This window comes from Mauremys mutica, chromosome 14 (assembly GCF_020497125.1).
Source record: "Mauremys mutica isolate MM-2020 ecotype Southern chromosome 14, ASM2049712v1, whole genome shotgun sequence".
Taxonomy (NCBI): domain Eukaryota; kingdom Metazoa; phylum Chordata; order Testudines; family Geoemydidae; genus Mauremys; species Mauremys mutica.
The window spans coordinates 21,724,741-21,744,024 of NC_059085.1; the positions used below are offsets into that span (position 1 = coordinate 21,724,741).

The 19,284-nt window shown below is 41.3% G+C and overlaps 1 protein-coding gene across 6 annotated transcripts in view; it reads left to right on the plus strand.

Annotated features, from left to right (window-relative positions):
- The first annotated feature begins 277 nt into the window (after positions 1 to 277).
- SIAH1 (siah E3 ubiquitin protein ligase 1) overlaps positions 278 to 19,284 on the plus strand; it is a 41,473-nt gene continuing 22,466 nt past the window's right edge. The window contains exons 1-2 of one of the 6 annotated variants that reach the window (XM_044987630.1): positions 278 to 527; positions 3,530 to 3,654. The gene's annotated coding sequence lies outside the window, so the exon portion shown is untranslated. The other 5 variants (XM_044987633.1, XM_044987629.1, XM_044987631.1 and 2 more) reach the window with 5 other exon arrangements.

Here is a 19,284-nt window from a genome sequence, read left to right on the forward strand (position 1 = left end):
CACACGTGGGGCGCGGGGGACGCCCTGGGAACTGGAGGGACCTGCTGTGGTCCCAGGTGCGCACTCCGCAGAGCTCTGGGTGACCCTGTTTGGGGGGCTGCCTGAGGTGCTGGGGGCCCGAGTATGGGGCTGCCGCTGGCGTGACAAGGTGCCCGTGGGTGCCGGGCTCGTGAGATCACCGGCCCGCGATGAGGTCACGAGCGGGCCCCCGGAGGCTGGCGGGGCCTATGAGAAGCCGGCGGGCTGGGTGCGCGTGCGCGGAGGCGGCTACCGGGTGCGCGCCTCCGCCGCCCGCGTCGGGACCTGGGAGCGCGCGTCGCTGGCGGACTGTGCATCGCGGCCGGCGCGCTCCCGTGCGTGGCGGTATCTCCTCGGCCGGCGGCGGGCGGGAGGGAAGGAGCGAGCGGTTGGTTTGTCGGGCCGGGCCCCAGCCGTGTCGGCGAGAGCCTCGCAGCGAGTCGCCCCGCAGCCGGGACGGTAAGGGGGAGCCAGGCCGCTTGCAGCGTGGTCCCGCCCAGCGCCCACAGGTGAGCGGGGAGGGAGACCGGCCGGGCGGCCGCTGAGGGGACGGGATCTCTCGCGGCGGCCTTCCCCGCCTCGGTCCCCGCGGGAGGCCGCCGCGCCCGGGAGAGGCCCCGTCCCGAGCCCCAGGGGCGGGAGAGTCGCCGCGGCTGCAGAGGAGACTCGGGACAAGGCCCCGCCGCGGCCTAAGCCCAGCCTCGGCGCCCGGCTTCCTCTTCCCGCGAGCAGCCAGCCCGACGGGCCCCGGGCTCCGGCTGCGAGGGGCCAGGGGGCCCCGGGGGCGGCGCTGAAGGACGGGCCTGGGGTCCCCCTGGCAGCGCCAGGCCCGAGTCTCCGTGGCTGGGGAAAGCGAGCCTGTGCCGAGTTCGGCTCTGGGGGCCGGCGGCTGCCTGTGCGCCGGGGAAGGCCAGTCCGAGGCGGCCTGGAGCTCGCCTGCTGGCTGCGGACGAAGGGGTTTGTTTTGAAGCCCTGTGTGGGCCCCCGGGGCGCGGTGGAGGCGCCGCTCCGCCTCCGGGGCTGCCCCTTTGTGAGCCCGGCCTCGTTGACTCGTGCGCTTTGTGTCTGTGTTGCGGGAGTGGAGCCGAGCTCGCAGCCGGCAGGGCGAAGGTCAGCAGGGCCGCAGCGTGTCTGGGAGCCAGAGGGCTTGGGTGTGGGGGAGAGCTGCTAAGCCCCGTCTCAGGGGGGTCTCAGTGAAACCAAAGGCCGGGGAGCCTCTGCCCCCTCCCATCACCCACTCCCCCATGGATCCCGCTCAGACGGGCTTCTGTGATACTGGAGTAGCTGGGCCAGTGATCTGATTCCGTATGGCAATTCCTGTGAGACCCGACGTCTCCATTCTCTTATCTCCCCTTCCTCCCCTGGGAGGAAGACAGGGGAGTTCTGCTCATCCCTTCCATCACTCTGCCCTTCCTCCCTAAGCTGGAGCGCTGCTGCTTTACTCTTCCATTTCTCCCTACTCCTCTGCAGTTTAAATTAGCACTGTCTAGTTTGCAGTGATATATTATTACTGTTTGTAGTAATGAACAAAATATAATCACTCATCAAACACAGAGGAAGAGAGTCTCTTCTTAGAGCAGTGTACAGATTAAAAATAAAAAAAGGAAAGGTGGGAGAAACAGTTCCTTTGCATAATAGGCAAACATCTTATGAATTACTTTGTTTATTTAAAGATAAATATGCTAAACTACTCTTCTCACATCCTCCTTCTACAATCCAGCCCTCTCTACCATATTCCCAGTTTTAGTGTACTTATCTCTTTTTCCTCCCATGAACAGTTCACTCATGAGCTAAACAATTAAGTAGACATAGCTAGTTTCTTCTCTGTATCTCAGAAGTGGGGGACTCAGGAAGGTTTTAAATGAGGGTCATGGCATTGTGGATTTGCAGCTCATGAAAGATATTCTGTACATTGGGTTCAGCATGGAAGAAAGTATGGGAAGGGTCATGGGATAAGCAGACAAATAGAGCAATGAGGCTAGCTCTGTTGCTGGAGACCAAAGGCTTGGTGGAGCCTCTGCTCACCCCTAAATCTTTTAAACTGGGTCTAACGAGCCTGAAGGTTTGAGGAATTTGAGTTACAATCCTCTTAATGAAGCACTTGTCCTAAGAAATAGTGAAGGAGTACCTGCTATGATCTATAAATTACTATACAGTCATTTGGGAGTAATATAGATCTTTATGAGGAAGTTGTTTAGTTAATTATAAAACAAATTTAGAGAATACATTTAATAGATAAGTCAAAGTAATTTTAGTTTGCAACCCATTTTATGCTGATCTGTTGATGTGGAAACTGAACTAATTGTGTAAATAAGGTAATTTAATTAATCTGGATGTAAACTAATGTTCTTATCCATCACTAAAAGGCGACTGCAACAGTTCTCTTTAACTTGCTACTGTCCACTAGCTCAATCAGTCTTAAAATTTAGTTAAATCTAAGTGAAAACATAACCTGATATAAGTTAAACTTCTGTGTCTTTTAATTTTACTAAGTTAAAGTTTCTTAGTAACAAAGGTAAAGACATGTCAATGTCTTGTACAGTGACCCTTTTCAAGCAATTTTCTGTGATTGTCAGGTTGTAAAATTCTGAGGTATACATGCAACTTTTATCTTTAAAGAAATGTTCACTTGTATATTTTTGTGAGGGTCTTAACTGGGTGCAGCCAAATAATCTCCCCAACATATACTATATTACAACACAATCAGTAAAATACATGCCACACAAACAACAGTGGGTAGTCACATTTCCAGGTAATAGCACAGGTTTACCTGATCTGTCATTCAATTAGCACACACTTCTCAGTGGCAAAAGAGCTTTTAATTTCATGATTCCATAATTCATACCTTATTGAAATTTACTTAGAGATATACTGTCAACATTTTTTGAAGTGTTAGTGTAAAACAAACAGCTTCAGTGCCAAAATAGCACTGATACATAATTTGCTCTTTTACAGTACCTTATCTGTAGTAACTCCTGAATTCTAATCCAGACTGTGCACTGATTTTCTGTATGGCTTTGGGCAAGTCATTTCAACTGCGTGACTCATTACCATTATCTGTAAAATGGGGATTCTTAACCATCTCACTATGACATTGTGTGACCTGGTTAATATTATTAAAGTGCTTTTATCATATAAAGAGCTAAATAAGTACAATTAACCCTGGATACATGCACTTTGTTTTCTTGTGGTTGGTGATGTAGGTGGGGGAGGGAGTATATGTCTGTGATGGTATCACAACATTCATCACAGTGTTGAGAATTGAATATAAAATTTCAAATTACTTTATTTCCCCAGTGAAAAATGGTTTAGTGTGAAAACTGGAGAATCTAGCTCACTTTGTTTTTCTATATCTGGAATTGTATCAAACATTTATAATATTACATATTTCTGTGTAGTAAAACCAGTGCAAAATATATGTAGGCAAGTACATTTTAAAACAATAGCTGACCATTTCCTCCTTTTGTCTGTCTGACCTGAGGTCGCTATTCTGTATATTTTCCTATATTAGTTGATGACCATGTGAACACACACAGCAAAGCAAGCAGAGTGCAGCACCTTGCATTACTTAAGCTATTGGTGATGTCATCTGCTCTTGAAAGACAACAGAACTTTGAACTTCGGTCTTTGGTGTTGGCAAGTATAAAGCCTTTCAGTTCACCTTTAAAGGTCTGCTCTGGCATTTATTGTGCATTATACTCAATGAATTTTACGATTATACAAGGGATCCTAAATCAGACCCTAATACTGCAGTATGTGACTGCAACAGATTTTCAAATGAGTCGGGGGTAAGTGTTGGGTTTTGAACACTAAATTGTGGATATTCTGAAAGGGAAGAATGTTTGAGTGGCATTTACATACTGTTTATGATGTATTCTCAAACAGCTGCATTCAGAAGAGGGGCTTCAGATTTCCGAAGGAAATGTCCATGCTAAGTGTGATTAATGTACAGACTGTCTAGAGAGTTAAATGATTTTGATTTACAAGGATGATTTTTAAAACTTGCTATTGAATTGTAAAGGGGGGAAAAAAACTTCAGAGTAAATTACTTAACATAATTTCCTGTGGATGGTGCCTCGCTTGATAATGTAGGTATGTTGAAATGCTTATCTTTATTGTTCCCATTTACTATAAATCACAATCTTTGCTTCTGTATTTAGAGGAAATTCTCTATTAGCTTTACTGTGGTAAGCTCCTTTTTTATAAATCTCATTAAAATTTGCTGTAGGGTGAAACTTGATATAAGGTCTTGGTTTGAAAGGGAATTTTAAAATAAATTTATCAGCATTTGTATGCTTTGCCTGTTTTTATAGCTCAAAAACAGCATAACTTTTAAAGTGCAATGCTTAATCATTATTCTCTATTAATAAATTAACGTTTTGAAAAGGTAGAATAGTGAAGTTTGTAGTCTTTTACAAATTATTGCCCACTGAGACACTGGGGGTGCAAGGTCCTGCAGGCTACGGTCATTCAGTCAGTGCAATGAACCTCAAATTAAATGTCTGCTTGAGATGGTAGATTGTCATGGCTTCATTGTGACTTTCCTATTTAGCAAAACATTCTGATTTATATTTTCCCCAAGTGGATGCAGTTCTGATATCTTTTGAGAAACATGGCATTAGGAAAGTTCACAAAAATTAAGTTTTTTTAAAAGTGCTAATAGAATAATCAGGAACAAACTAATATATGCAAATGTATTGTGGTGATGTTTTTCCATAGATACACTTGAAATCTGATGTATAACTTGTTACTAAGGCCTTCGTCTTGCCATGAGTTCTGTGCGAGTGGAGTCCCATTAACTTCAGTGGTGTTCTACACAGGCACAGGGCTACACCTGCATAGAATTCAATTTACGATCGGGGGCAGATTCCTTGTCTAAACACAAGTTGCACTAGTTTAAATCAATTTAAGAGTCAGTTTTAGTTAAGCAAGTGCAACTTTTCTGTGTAGACAGGGCCCTAATATTTTCTTTTTCCCCTCATCCTTGAAGTATGATTCTTTTCTGATAAGTAGCTGTAAAAATGGCATCTTACTCAATAGTTTTGCTCTTTATATGTATTCGGAGACACACTTGCTTATTTTTAGTTATCAAAATATGATTTTAAAACTTTTTATTCCTTATAGCACTGAAGACCCAACATAGATGAGATCTAGATTCTGTTCCTTCTTGTGCATCAACATAATTGTTTACAACAGTGTTTTTCAATCATTTTTCATTTGCGGACCCCTAAACACTTTGAATGGAGGTGTGGACCCCTTTGGAAATTTTGGACAATCTGTGGACCCCCAAAGGTCTGCAGACCACAGGTTGAAAACCACTGTTCTGTGGTAACGGCAACCTTTTGTGGACCCCTTAGACATAGTCTGTGGACCTCATGTTGAAAACCATGGGTTTATAGCATTCTAATCGCTTACATCTGTGCAACATTGATGGCAATGGGGTTACACAAAATGAATATCAGTTACACAGGTGTGACTGAGGGAGTAGTCTGGCAGAACAGATTGAGTTTGTAGGGCTGACAGAAAAAACATTGTTTTACTTGTAAAATGAGCATGTTTGGTACATGACTGATACCATTTTCAGTACAAAACTTCCAAGTAAGTTGTAATATCCTTATAATTACCCCCCAAACAAACAAACAAAAAACCACATAAAAAAAACCCCCAAACTGTTAAAACATGCTTCTAGGTTGCAAATTCAAGGACTCAGAAGTTAGAAAATGCAGAATTTATAATGCTCGTACAACCTTAATTCTGCCAGATTTCCTGAGCAGCGCAAGAGAGAAGTGAAAAGGTGATTTTTAACAGTTTATAATTTGGCTAAATCTGAACAAAATATCCTGGGACAAAGAAAATACACTCCTCTAACCCAAGGGCTTTCTCCTCACTGAATTTGAAAGGCCAGCCTCAAACAATGGAATCTGTGCTTAGAACTTCACAAAAAAGGTCAAGAATCTTTTAAAAGTGTTAGCCTACATAGAGAGGTTGCTACCAGCACTCCCTAAAATAAAGATGGTAAATTGCCAGACCTGTAATCTGAAGGTTTTTTTAATCTTCAGGGCAGATACAAGACAGTTGATGAGGGAGGATGTTGTAAACTTCTTCCAGTTTTCCTCATCCATGACTTAGGGTACGTCTACACTACCCGCTGGATCGGTGGGTAGCGATTGATCTATCGGGGATCGATTTATCGTGTGTAATGTAGATGTGATAAATCGATCCCTGATCGCTCTCTCCCGTCGACTGCTGAACTCCAGCTCAGCAGTAGGCGGAAGCAAAGTCGACAGGGGAGCAGCGGCCGTCAATCCCGCACCATGAGGAGGTGAAGTAAGTGATTATAAGTCGATCTAAGATGCGTCGACTTCAACTATGCTATTCTCGTAGCTGAAGTTGCGTATCTTAGATCGATCCCCCTCCCCTAGTGTAGACCAGGCCTTAGAGAGACCATTATTAGGCCTGAGTATAGTTTAGCGCTGATGTCCACTTTGGGCAAGTGGAATGCCAGTCAACAACAATTATATTGTGGAAACAGTTTACTTTAACAATAGGACTGAGACTGCCAACTCACTTTGCATAGGCCATCAGACAGCAGTGACTTTTGGTTACTACCAAACTGGGCTAGATTTGAATACATGATCTAAAATGGTTAGTGTTCAGTGTTCTTATTACCAATATCCTGAGCCTTCAGTCCCTCGGAACTCTGTTTCTATCTTGTATATTTGCTCTAGTACTGAGCATGCCATATCACTAATAAATTTGAACATACCTGTGAGGCAGGCAGTACTATTATCCCCAGTTTTCAGATGGAGAACTGAGGCACACTGACTTGCCCAAGGTCACACACAAAATTTGTGGTTGAGTAGGGACTTGAACCCAGGTTTCCTGAGTCCCAGGCTAGCACCCTAAAGACTAGATCATACTTGCCTATGATCCTACTATTTTTTTTTTAGGTTTCAAGGAATCCTGAAACTTTTTGTGTAATGTGGTTGTCTAAGGAGCCAACAGTCCAGTCTATTTTTGTTTGCTGTACCTCAGGGTGATATTTTTGGCTAAAGAGCACTAAAGCAGTCCCTGTTATTTATGAGGTAAAGCCCCATTTATTTTCATGAATATTGTTCATAAACAGCATTCTCTGCAGGCCAGTAGGCACTAGAATCACTGCAAAAATAGCACATTTAGCACTAGTGAACAGAAAATCAGGGAGAGTTACTTGGAAGTAATCTCTTCTGAGTTAAAGAGCAGCGCTGATGTACATGTAAAAAGTGTTAAGAAATGAAATGCTTAGGAATTTAAGATGATCAGAGATGTAGGAATACCAATAAACTCTCTTATGGCAAGAGCATATATTATTATAATGAATTGAGACCACTTCAGTGCTCTTTTGTTTTACCTGTAGCATATCAGCAAGATGTAAATAGTCTAGTATTTCATTTAATGGAGAATAAACAAACATTCCACATCAAATTCCAAAACTTCTCTCATCTATTTAAAAGAATATATATGTTCCAGCAACTTCAGAATGACCATTTTAAATGTGGGCTTGCATCTTGTTCTTACTTCACTCTGTGATTTATCATTGTGTCCTTCTGGGACATGTTACAATTAAAATAAGGAACACACAGGTTTTTGCAAAGGAACTATTTATACACACATGCTTGTTCCTTTTGAAAGCAGAAGAGTTACAGATATATAGAAAAAATAACAAACACTTGGCTCCCTCAGTTTCCTCACCAGTCCTGGGAGTCTTTTGGTCAGAGGTCTGTCTTCATTCAGGCTAAGTGGAGAGTTCCTTGAGCCATGTTAGCCTTTGTCAGTATGGTCCTTTAGGTTTTTAGCAGTGGGCCACTGTAGTCCTAAATTGATAATTGTGGCCACCTGGTAGCAATACTTGTGTGTTTGAACTGCTGCTTATCTATTATGAAGCACTCCCATGTAAAAGGGGAATAAAAAAGTAAGATCTCTGTCACAACCTGGCCTAGTTCCATTCCCTCTAAACAAATACCAGCCTGTTGTGAGGGATCCAACTGCTGAGTCCTGTGTGCTGCTAAGCTCCCTGGATCTGGGTAGTGACTGATGACTATTCTTAGTTCTGGGATACTCAGGCGCATGTTACAGGTCTGATAACCTGTCTTGGCAGTGGAGACTCTGCAGTCTAGCTGCCTAGATTTTGGAACCAGTGCTTCAGCCCTCATTTGTTTATGCATAATCTCACCAGAACTCCACCATTGTGGTTTAACCCTTAATAGACTTTTGACAGATAAAAAAAGGAATATAGGCTTTGTACCAGAACTTAACATACACACTCTTCACTTTTTGGCTACGTCTATACTACACACCTGTGGCAGCGGCATGTAGTATACTGTAGCTACACATCACAGCAAAAAGAATACTGTCTTCACACTACTGTGTGTAGCTCCATGTATCAGTGCAAGGCTCTGGGGGGAGGGATAGCTCAGTGGTTTGAGCATTGGCCTGCTAAACCCAGGGTTGTGAGCTCAGTCCTTGAGGGGGCCACTTAGGGATCTGGGGCAAAATCAGTATTTGGTCCTGCTAGTCAAGGCAGGGGGCTGGACTCAATGACCTTTCAGGGTCCCTTCCAGTTCTACGAGATAGGTATATCTCCATATATTATATTATTAGTCAGTTGGAAAAGGCTTCAGCAGCTCCTCACTGCTGGAACATTTTATTGCAGTAAGAAAAGGCTCTGGCGGGGGGAGGCCTTTCCCAACTGCCTCCCCATTCCCTGAGCCTTTTTTCCACTGTCAGACATTCCCTGTGGTATGGAAGAGCTCCAGCAGTGGGGAGGCAGTGTAACTGGGGTAGCATGGCTTAGGTGAGTAAAAAATCATGTCACCTTTCAGATGAGTCTTTGCTCATCTAAGCCTTGCCTCACAGTCTGCACTGCTCTTTATAACCATGCTAGGAGGGCATGCCCCTGAAAGAAGTGTGCAATGTAGATGCAGCCTTTGATAGCACACAAAATATGTAGATCTATGCATAAAGGGGGATCTCTTGAGGAGTTGGGTGGTATATTACCTCTGTGTTTGACACTGAGTCAACCACTGCTGGAACACTGTCCAATTCTATGTTCAAGAAGACTATATATTGGAGAAGGTTCAGAGAAGAGTCACAAAAATGACTGAAGTATGGAATACATGCTTTACAGCGTTAGATCCAAGGAGCTCAATCTATTTTGACTAACAAAGAGAAGGTTAAGGGGTGACCTTGATTACCATCTATAAGTACCTACATGAGGAACAAATATTTGATAATAGGCTTTTCAGTCTAGCAGATAAACATATAAAATGATCCAATGGCTTCATACTGAAGCTAATTTACTGGAAATTAGGTGTACATTTTAAACAGTAAGGGTAATTAATCATTGAAACAATTTTATTAAGGCTTCTTGGCTCTCTGAGCTAAGAGGTGAAAACATTATCTAAAAGTTCTCCGTTACTGGCAATGTTTAAATCAAGATTGGAGATCTTTCTAAAAGATATGCATTAGTTCAAATAGGAATTAATTCAGGAAACTCCAATGGTGTGTGTGATGCAGGAAGTAAAACTAGATTATCACATTAGTCTCTTCTGGCCTTAGACTATACGAATATCTATATGCCATTCCCTCCCTCAGAGTCCTCCTCATTTTTGAGAGCCTTTGGTGGTTTGGTCAATCCAGGTCCCTCTAGCCCGGTCTTCTGGTCTGGCAATGGTCCCCTCTTCTCTTCCTTCCCCCACTTGGGCTTGGCTGTGTATTAAAGTTATTCCAGAATAAAGTAGGGTTATTCTGGAATAACTCCCCATATGGATGTTCTTATTCTGGACTAAGGATGCCTTCTTCTAATTTACCAAAGATAAACCAGAAAAAGACACTCTTAGGGCTTGTCTACATGGTGCCGCATTGCAGACTGCAGGGCTGTCGTAACAATAGATACAAAACCTGCAGCCCACTTCACCACTACTACTAGGATGATTACCCCCCACAACATACCTTTCAAGATCCATGGATCCTGCACATGCCTGTAACAACACATGATGTACATTGGCCAGTGAATCAAAGGCTCGAACACCAGCTGTGTGTGAGAAACTAGTCAATCGATCCCTATGCTCTTCAGTGAACTCTCACAGAAAAATTATAAAAAACCAAAAAAACCAAAAACACCCTATTACCAGTGGGTGAACACTTTTCACAAAATGATCACTCTGTATCTGACCTCTGTCCTCATCTTCAAAGGAAAGCTGCACAGCACCTTCAAAAGACGAGCTTGTGAACTTAAATTTATAACTCTGCTAGACACCAAAAATTATGGATTCAATAGAGGCACTGGTTTTATGTCTCATTATAGCAGTCTGTAACCCACTAACTCTCCTTTGTCTTATGATTGTAGAGGTGTTAATTGCCTGCTTCATTTTGAATGATTTCTTGCAACATGTTTACTCCTTATGCTTAATAATCTGTTCCACCTTCAGTTTATCTGTGTCACTCTGATTACCTTTCCCAGACCTGAAAGTAGAGCTCTATGGAGCTCAAAATCTTGTCTGTTTCCCCCAACACAAGTTGGTCCAATAAAAGATACTACACACCCATCTTGTCTCTCTCATATCCTGTGACCAACACAGCTACAACACTGCTAACAACATTGGCTGTGAGTTTTATAAATGTTTTTGGATCTGTTTTATCAATGGATTATGAGTGATATATGGATTGTAATTGACATTCCAGAGAGCAAAAGTTAAATATTGTATTCTATAGCTCACACTGAATGCGCGCTCATTAAAGCATGAAAGATAAGGTTTATAGTTCGGTTTTCACTGGTAGTTTGTCCTGTTTTCATAATATTGCAGAATTCTCCTTTATCTAAGCTACATGCACTCATTAAAAAGATATTTAGTTGATGATTGGATGGAATTACAGCTCATGGATTGATACTTTTAAGTTTTCTCTTAGGAATCCTTATATTTTGCAGTTGTTGCTTCCATATGTCATCACTGTGTAGTGATACTTTGCATTGCAACCAGTATTATGCCTGACTTTGTGCATGGTAACAGTCTGCTTTTATTTATGGGTATGATTGGGCTAAGTTTGCGATTGGAAGGTCATCCTGATTTAATATCTTACATAGCTCTACTGAATATGTTCAGTGCATAGAAAAAGTAAATGAACTGTTGTGGGAAGGAATGAACCGTCCTTTGTTTGTTTAAAACAAACCCAGACACTTACTATTTTCCCCTATCAGATTTAGTCTCAATTTAATAAGTATCAATTTAATAATTTTTACCAGTGTGTCTCTTAACATAGTGGCATCTAATTCCTTAATAAGGAGATATACATTTATATGGTATAATGGTCTACCCAGCATTTACACGGAAGGCTACATGTTTTCATATGTCTCATGAAAGAGTGTTTTGATGGATTTCTTGGTAACAAATTGAGGACTGAAAATGAAATCAGCACAATTTTAGCTGGATTATTTTAACAGTTTTAAAGTTGCTAACATTTTGGATCAGAATAACTTGAACAGTTTCAAAGCCTGTAGATTTAAATGTTGACCTCCCTTGATTACCCTTTGTTATTGGTATTAGTTTCCAAGTCCCAGAGAATGTGCTTCTTATTAAAGCAGATGCTTACATAGGTATGTAATGAAAAAACACATGGATGTAATATATAGTATTACAGATTAATTAGATTATAAGTAAATCTCAGAATGAATTGTTTTTGTTTTAAAAAGATGCTAGAATTTGGAAGCCAAGTCATACAGGGACCTCTTTCTAGATACAATAGAACCTCAGAGTTACGAACACCCAAGTTACGAACCGACCACTCAACGCTACACCTCATTTGAACTGGAAGTAAGCAATCGGGCTACAGCAGAGACAAAAAAAGAAAAGGCAAATACAGTACAATACTGGGTTAAACATAAACTACTAAAAAAAAAAATGAAGGGAGGTTTAAAAAAAAGACTTGACAAGGTAAGGAAACTGTTTCTTGTGCTTGTTTCATTTAAATTAAGATAGTTAAAAACAGCATTTTTCTTCTGCATAGTAAAGTTTCAAAGCTGCATTAAGTCAATGTTTAGTTGGAAACTTTTAAAAGAACAGCCGTAACATTTTGTTCAGAGTTACGAACATTTCAGAGTTCTGAACAACCTCCATTCCGGAGGTGTTTGTAGCTCTGAGGTTCCACTATATCTCTTGGTAATATCTTTGTTTCATTTGAGGAATTTCTGAATAATCACATCACAGTTCTTCCAAGAATAGAACAGATGACCTAGATAAACATTCATTGCATATATAACTGCTCGTGTAATAAGATTACTACTATGCCTTAGGCATGGGCAAATACTCTCTGAATTTTTCCAGGAGATACTGAATAATACGGCAAAAACTAGATATTGATGTATTAGCTATCAAACTACTTGGTTGAGATTTTCTTAAAACATTCTAACCATAAGGTGGAATGAACAGTGTTTTAAGAAGAGTATGCACCAGCGCACAATGGAGATGTCAAATAATGGCAGTGTCCTGACTGAGGTAGTGGGCGAAATACAAGGTGAACATAGATCAATTTTTTTAAACATCAGTGTGCTTGAAGTATTTCAAAGGAAGGCTCTAATACTTGCACTGAATTTCTGTTTCTGTAAAGAATATAACTGATGCTTTTCAGTCATGGTAAATTATAAGGAAAACAAACTGAAAACCACTTGTTTCCCCCTTATTCTCAACCTTCTCCCTGTTTTTGGGATTGGGGGTGTAAACTGGGTAAGAATATTGGCATGTAGAAATATCTCTAAAGGCATTATTATATTTAAATAAACCTTCAATTTTCATGCTGACTCTTCTGGGAAGCCAAACTATGTAGTCATGCTTGAGTTTTTAAGATTTAAAGGTGATCTGTAAAAAGGCACCAGGTGTATTTGGCTTGGGGCCCTTCTTTTGCTCCTTTGTAATGCTCTTTTGAATAACAAGTTACTTTCTGATTGTAAGTTCAGGCAGGGTGGTTTGATTTAAATCAGGAAACAATGATTTAAATAATTGATTTTAATCTTGTTTTGTGTTTGCTGCTTTTAGTTATTTTCCTAAATTGGTTGGTTAGAAACATGTTGATTAGAAAACTAGTTTAGCCTTTAACACAATTCGGTACTACTTTTTATAGCCACGGGTCTATATACCTTTTAAGCAATTATCTAGCTTAACATGCACTTAATTTTTACATTTTTATTATACTATAAAATGGCAAATTACATGCTTACATACTATATAATTTTTTACTTGGGATTTGTGTCAAGCTGCATTGGATGGAAATTGGAATTAAATTAAACATGTATAAAACCAGCATTTTAATTTTTTTTATTAGTTAAATAATACTCCCTTAAATGTGCTGGGCACATCACAAAAAAAGTAAGCGTAAAGACTTTTTTGCATTTAAAATGGATTTATTAAACAAAGTATTAATTGTAGTTAATAAGTTGATGTCTGATCAATATGGGCTAGATTATTGAAGATATTTAGATGCCTAGAATTGCAGATAGGTGCTTTTGAAAAAGTCAGTAGGTATCTATGCAGGTTAGGTGCCTACCTTCCATTAAAATCAGTGGGAGTTAAGCACATACTGCTTAAGTGCCTAATGGCACTTTCTGAAGCACATATCTGCCTCTTTAGGTCTCTAAGTATTGTTGCTCTTTTTTGACTTGAGTGGCTCGTCAATGTTTGGGACACTGGGGTGATGTCAGTTAGATGGAGAAATTGATGATGGGTTCTTCTTTGCAATCTTCTTCTATTTACAAAGAATGCATGTAATCCTGTGCCTCTGAACATAGAAGAATCAAATAGCAGGAAACTTTTTTTTTCTTTTTTTGGCTCCCAGCACCAAGAACACTCTTTTCAACCTGCACCTTGACCCAAAAACCTTTCTTCCAGGGTCAGATCTGCCCTTTCAGCTTTCTTTCAGGCTGTCTTTTTCTGTGTATGTTGTTTGAACACACATGCACATGCTAACTGCTCAGCAAAAACTCCTGGGTGGGTTCATATACTCCTTTTGTCTTGGGTGGGGTCTTATCCTTACAGTTATGTTAAATGACGGGTGCAAACATACCTGTCAATCTCAATGAGATTTAAACTCATCCTATAACAAGGTTTCACACCCTTTATAAACCCCCCCATCTCTGATTTGGCTCATCATCCTGATTAAGCCTAAAACGTTGACACCAAATAACCTATTTCAAACCAAAAGGAAAGGAATAATTTAACAAATAAAATGATACAGGGTTAACTGTGTACATATGTACGGTGTCTTTCTTCAAGATGTTTCACCTCACTAATCCAAATTTATTTTTATTCACAACCAGACTCCTGTGGAAATTTCTGCTCCCTGATAGACTTTATTTCAATTACCAGAGAGGGACCCTTTTGCAATCAGCCCTTGAAAAATGCCTATTGTTTCTGTGGAGTTTGGGTAAGGCAGACCCTGCCTGTTTGAATAGGGGAGTCACTGCTGTAACAAGTTTTCCAGCCTCAGTTTTCACAGCCACATTCTCAGATTTGGGGTTGGGCAGCCAAGCTGAAAATCCGTCCCCCAAGCTGTAAGCACTAGCATCTGTGTCCAGTATGAAGAGAGTTTTGAAACATGGATAGGACGGGAAAAGAGCCATTTTCAACTAAAAATGATTTCCTTTTTTTCTATTGGCTGCTTGTCAGAAACATTCAACAAAGGATCAGGAATCAGTTGTTCTTTCAGATCCACAACAACTTTAGCAGTTAAGGTTCCCCCAAGATCCTGGATCTCAAAACAGGTTTCAACTACTCCCCCACCTTTCCCTTGTTGGAAAGCTACCACAGCATATAGCTGTTAAAATGGTTTCTGCCCCTAGGGGAAGGATAATTCATTCACTGCATACCAATTGCCTGCAAATCATTTGTCTCACATGAGCCATATCTTTACAGGGAATTTCCACAGACTGAATTTGAGAAACACCTTTCTTGGCATTGATTACACAGTTGTTAGCCATAATGAAATCCAAGCCAGTTGTTAGTTTATGCACTGTTTCAGGCACCCAGGCTATTTGCTTGAATTCCAGAGGTCCAGTCTTTAAATGCAACTTTGCCAGTTTTTGGATGAGTACCCTTGCTATGATCACTGTCTCCGTTTGAGACCAGTTAGGTGGTTCAGTTATGGATCCCTGATTCCCTAGCCTTTTTTTGCATGTCTGGTTTAATAACTGATATGCTTAGAATAGTGTCCATCATCCCAGTGAATTTTACAGATCCTATTACACAATCAGTCACCAAACTTCCATTATTATTCAGCTGCCTAGATTTAAAGTAAAAATGTGAATCTGATTGTTGTACCTCCAAGCTTTTCCCTTTGAGCTTGGTGTTTCCCCAGTTTCCTGAACTGGGAAAGAGGCTTCCACTAGATATTTGTGACGCTCTTTTTTGGCCTGCCTAAAATTTATAACAGTAGTTCTTTTTGTGGCCAGTTTTATCACAGTATCAGCATTTAACTGAACTGTTTACTTTAAATCTTTGCATTATTGCCAATTTCCCATGTTTTACAAACAAGATTTATCATTTTTTTTCTAATTGTTCAGTAAGGTCATGAACCAAATTAAAAACCCCTCTTTCATCATACATATAAGGCACAGAGCTCATGGCAATCAGCTTACATTTTCCTCACTAGTGGTTGCTTCCTCTTCTGGTACACTGTTGCAAGAATCAAGTTCTGCGGCAAATTCAACAGCCTCTTTGGAGTGTCTTTGGCTTCCTTTCTCTGATTTTAATCTGTGAGTCCAGCTGAATATCTATAAAGTGGTCCATCACCAATTTATCCTGGTAGGCCTTACTGGTGTTGAAGTATGACAGGAACATAAGGTTCTGTGCCACTTTAGGCCGGGTGGTTTGTTTCACTCTCCTCTCTCTTGTGTGCTGTGGCCAGCTGAGATATATGGCTAGCTCCAAACCATATATCAAGGGCTTGTACCAGGTCTGGATAACTCAGGCCTGGTCTACCCTTAAAATTTAAATCCACAGCTATGGTGCTCAGCAGTGTGAAAAATCCACACCTGTGAGTGTCGTATCAATGCCAACCTGTCTCCCTGTGTAAGTGCAGTTAAGTTGATAGACATATGCTTCAGTGGACCTAGCTACTGTTGTTCAGGCAGGTGGTGTTCCTATAGCGACAGAAAAGCTCCCTCCATTGTAGTCGATTGCATTTACTGTATGGGGCAATGCCAGCATAGTTACTACGCCATAGTTATGCTGCTGTAGACATGGTCTCAGTCTCTCTTCTGCAGGTAAGTTCTGCAGCACTGTCAGAGCTGGGCCCACCCAAGTTGGCTGCTAGAAACCCCCCTTTCTCTCGCTCTTCCCAACCATTCATTTGAGCTGTAATGTTGAATTGAGCCAATAAGCCTCTCAAGGAGCTTTTCCCTCAAAGATTTTGCATTATTTGAGCTGGATAGTTTAGCCACTGTGGATTAAATGGGGAAGAAAACTCTGTAAATGTCTGAATTTACCAAGTCCTCTGGCTGGCTCAATTCCACATCCAGTCAGCTGCCTTCTGCTGTGATTTGTGACCATTTCGTTTCCTCCTGGAGTGAAATATTCAGTGTCTTAAGTCTTTACTGCAGCTCATCTTGGTTAGCTATTTCCAGATTGGCCAAAGCCTCTTTTGTCTCTACTATTTCATGAAAAAACCTTTGGTCAATGTTAGTCAGATTGTTGGTCACCTCATAATCCATTTTACCATTCCTGCGTGGATGTGTTGCAGCTGGGTTTCCCAATCTGGTAGTTGCTGCTCCAGTAGGGATCTCAGCTCAGCCTGCAAGTCTTCTTTGGGTCCTTTCTGGCAAACCTCGTCTAGCAGCTCTTTTAGGTCTTGTCTTAATTCCTTTTGAGAAGTCTCCAGCTCCTATTCTAGATCTTGCTTTAAACCCATTTGGACATCTTACATTTCTGTGAACACTATTATCATTTGTTCCCTCTTGGTCCAACAAGTGTATCTACTCATGGTCTCTCTCCTTGGAAGCTAAATCCCACACCTGACACTAGTGTTGCCTTCTTTTGACCTGAGTGGCTAGTCAGAGTTTGAGGCTCTGGGATGTTCCAGTTAGGAGGGGAAATTGGCGATAACCAGGTGTTTCTTTGTCCAATTTTGTTTATTTACAAGGAATGTCTTTCTGAACAAAGAAGGAATCAGATAGCAGTGAACGTTTCCTCTTGCTCCCAGCACCAAGAATACTTTTTTCAGCATGTACCCCTGACACACAAACCTCTCTCAGCAATAAAACGGCCTTGCAACCTGAGCCCTACAAGCCTGAGTCAGCTGGCACAAGCCAGATGCTAGTTTTTATTTGCTGTGTAGACATACCCTTAGTTTCTCTTTCCCTCTCTTTCTCTGTGCGTCTCCCCCCCCCCCCCCCAAGTTCTCATAAAAAAAGTGCTGTTTATTTTCATGCTCCTTTTGTCCTAAGTGGGGAATTATCCTTACGGTTACATTAATTGAAGGGTGTCAATAAAGTGAGGTTTTAACTCAACCCAAAACAAGGCTTCATTCTGCTTGTAACTGTACCTTTTTAAAAACTGCCCTCATGTTTTTCAGTTAGATCTCATTCTCTCCTGCCTAAGCTGTCCTGTTTTTTCAACTCCTAATTGTTTTTTCAACTTTGAATGAGCTAGGTCTGGATGACCTTGAAGACCAGAGAAACAGAAATGGAATGAAACACAGGGGGTAAGGTCCTGCACTTAGGGTCTAATAATAAGAATTTCTGCTACAAGCTGGAGGCTTATCAGTTGGAAGCCACAGAAGGGGGGGGAAAGACCTGGGTGTGTTGTCATCCTGTGATTGACCAATGAGCCACCAATGAGATGTGGCTGCGAAAAAGTCAAATGTGATATTAGGATGCATCATGTGAGGCATTTCCAATGGGGGGGGGGGGAGGAGAAGTATTAATGCCATTGTACAAGGCACTGGTAAGACCTGATCTGGAAGATTGTGTACAGTTCTGGTCACCCATATTCAAAAAAGATGAATTCAAACTGGAACAGGTGCAGAGAAGAGCTATTAGGATGATTAGGGGAATGGAGGACTTATCTGAGGAGCTTGGAAGAGTTTGGTTTGTTTAGTCTAGCGCAAAAAAAAAAGAGGGGGGGGGCTGAGAATGGATATGATTACTCTATAAATACATTAGGGGTGGAGGGTGAAGAGCTTTTTGTCCTTTAGCTTAATGTTGGCACAAGAACAAAGAGGTATAAATTGGCCACAAATTCAGGCTGAAAAGTAGGTTTCTAACTTTCCGAGGACAGAGATTCTGGAACAGCCTTCAGTCCTAGTGGGAGATGAGGACAAACAACTTAGTTTTGAGAGCGAGCAGGGCCAAATATACGAGTATGATTGTTTAGATATTCTTTTGTGGTGGTGGGGGGAAGGGCATGACAGCCCAGAGAGTCCCCTTCTGTTTATGTATTATGTCCCTAAAGTTCATGTTTCAAGGTTTCAGCTAGTCACGTATAGGGATCAGGAAGGGATTTTTCCTCTGCAATGTGTTGCAGATTTTTCTTGGTTTCCTTTCTCTGAAGCAACAGAGAAGGCCTTGTCTGGAAATAGGACACTGGAAAGGTTGAGCTGGTGCTCTGAGATGGCACCAAGCATTCTCTGTCTCAGGTGGTTGGCAGGCTGGTTCTTCCTCACATGTTCAGTGTCTGACTGGTTGCCATGTCTGGTGTTAGGCGGAAATTTTCCCTTAGTGACTTTGGGTTTTTTTCCAACTTACTGTGCATCATGGGGTGTAGGACATTTGCCAGGATTAACTGGGTATATTTCATTTAATCAGTTTCCGTTTAATCTTTTGTTTTGTGAAACTTGGATTGGAGGCTTAGGCACACTCCAACACTGGTAGCCCAGAGAATAAGCGTTGGTTATGAAATTCTATTTTTTTTTTTAAAGTCGTCTCTTGGTACCCCAGAGTCTTATGCGCTCCACCATACAAATCCAATACTTTTCAGTTGATTGCTCTATATTGATGTTTCTTTGAAAGTTAGTTAGAACAGCATCAAACATCTCATTTTGAATTAAAAAAAAATCTGAACGTTTATTAGCAAGTTTTATGTTTATAGCTTTATTTTTGTAGAATGTGTTCTTTAGAGAGTAATTTTAGGGCTTGTCTGCTTTTGGGAGTTATTCAGAAACACCTATCCCTGAACAGTACCATGTGTAGACGCTCCTATTGTTGAATAAGAGTACCTTGTTTCTTTTTAACTTAACCTACCTTAA